Source organism: Suncus etruscus, chromosome 19, assembly GCF_024139225.1.
Source record: "Suncus etruscus isolate mSunEtr1 chromosome 19, mSunEtr1.pri.cur, whole genome shotgun sequence".
In the NCBI taxonomy this organism is placed as follows: Eukaryota; Metazoa; Chordata; class Mammalia; order Eulipotyphla; family Soricidae; genus Suncus; species Suncus etruscus.
Genome location: NC_064866.1, coordinates 42884248 through 42886311, shown reverse-complemented (window position 1 = coordinate 42886311; position 2064 = coordinate 42884248). Strand labels below are relative to the sequence as shown.

Here is a 2064-nt window from a genome sequence, read left to right as displayed (position 1 = left end):
TCATCTTCCACAGCACCAAGTCTATTCTCAGCTTCTGATACCCTGTCCCAGAGCTTATCCATTTTGTCATTCACTTCGTTTACTGACTTTTTCAGTCCTGTTAGTTGACATGTTATTTCAGTTTGGAGTTTTGTGATTTCTGCCTTCATATTTTCTTGGTTCTTATTAGTGTTCTGTTCAACTCGATCCATGGTTTCTTGGAGTCTGTTGAGCACCTTCCATATTGCTAGTCTAAAGTCCTTATCTGAGAGGTTGATTAGTTGTTCAGTCATTATCTGGTCCTCAGAATTGTCATCTTCATTCTCTATGTCTGATGCTGGCCTGCGTTGTTTCCCCATTGTCACACTTGTATTGTGGGTTTTTCTACGTGTTGTGGTGGTATTCATTGTCTATATGATGTAGGCAGTACACTCCTCTGGCTCCTCCCTTTCTGGATGGGCTGACTTGCCTCTAAGGGAGGGGAGTTCTCCGTGGATGAAGCCTCACACTGGGTCAAATCTTAGGCCCGAGCATGCAACAGAGAAGACAGTCCAGAGAGAAATGTTTGCTTCTGTGATATAGCGCCGTTCTTAGTGTGATTTTTCCTTCTTGTTGCAATGGAGTTCTTTCCTTAGAAAGAGTGCACGGCCGCGTAGCGAAGCGGAGCGGCCGTGCTCCTCTGAGCCTCTTTTTGCCCCACTCGCAAGAGTTTCACGCAAGAGGACAGTAGACAGACATAGACAGGTCACACTCACAGTCTTTCACAGCTGAGCCCCACTGGGCCGGTGTACTTTCGCGGATTTTCCCCGCCTGGTGTCACACACAGGGAGCCCATATATATACTCTTGTTCAAATAGAAATAGAGAGAGTAATTCTTTTTTTTTTTTAAATATGGAACGCTTCATGAATTTGCGTGTCATCCTTGCGCAGGGGCCATGCTAATCTTCTCTGTATCGTTCCAATTTTAGTATATGTACTGCCGAAGCGAGCATGAGAGAGGACTTCTTAATGAGTCTACAAGGCAATACTAAGAGTTGGTTTAGGAACATCCTTGAGGTTAGCACATTTCTCTAGCAAGGGTCTCCGTTTCCTTTAGTTGAAATGTCATTATTTTTACAACACTATACATTTCAAATGCCAGCTTCATACCTAAATACATGTCTATACTATATTGACCACCACTAACCATCCTCCATCAAATTAGCCTTTCCTACCTCTTCCATCCACAATTTACACTGTAACCTCCGTGATCACATTAATGGTAGTATCTAAGGGTTTTTCAGGTTTTGTTTGCTTGTGTGCTATTTTTCCACATATGAATGAAAGTATGTTGTATGCACTTTTTTCAATCTGATTTATTTTACTTAACATAATACCCTCAGGCCACCCATATTATAATAAGTGTTAAGATGTTGCCTTCCGCATTCCTCTACCAGGGAAGACCCTACAGCTGCTCTGACATCGATCTACTCAAAAAAGACTTCCCTTAACACTAAGAAGACTTAACAAAAACAATGACCTGCTTACTGGACAGGGCTTGCTGTATTGCCCCTTAATTGTGAGGTTGCCACTCTAACACTGTTTTTTACTGTGCTCCTTTGACTCTAATCATTAAAATGCACCCACTTAAAATTTGAGGTTAAATTCACCTACTTAAAATTTGAGGTTAACTTAAGCTAATATGCATGTACATGGAAATGTAAAAAATACTATGCCTCTAATGTTTAAGGAGTTACGTAAGTTTTATGGCTTTAGATTGCCTTGTGTGCTATTAAGAAATATAATGTGCTACAATCTGGGGACTTGAGGGACAAAGTAATTGTACATGGATTCTGTTTTATTTATCTTAACGTTCTTTGGCTGAAAGTTCAAAGTTAAGATATCAGCAAGGGGACTTCCTCTGAGAATTATGTTATGGCTGATTGTCCTTCCACTATAACTTTACCTTGTCCTCTTTCTTTGCATCTTTTGTTCTCATAATTCAAAATTTAAAAAATTAAAAAAAAAGATGTTGCCTTCCAATTTTAATAGTTGAATAGCATTACATTGTGTTTATATACTACATCTTTATCCAATCTTCCATCA

The 2064-nt window shown here is 39.7% G+C and overlaps 1 non-coding gene across 1 annotated transcript; it reads right to left on the bottom strand.

Annotated features, from left to right (window-relative positions):
* Nucleotides 1-864: 864 nt before the first annotated feature.
* LOC125997665 (U6 spliceosomal RNA) lies at nt 865-971 on the bottom strand. Its single transcript, XR_007491704.1, has one exon. It is a non-coding gene; the product is annotated as a U6 spliceosomal RNA (small nuclear RNA).
* Between the last annotated feature and the right edge of the window lie 1093 nt (nt 972-2064).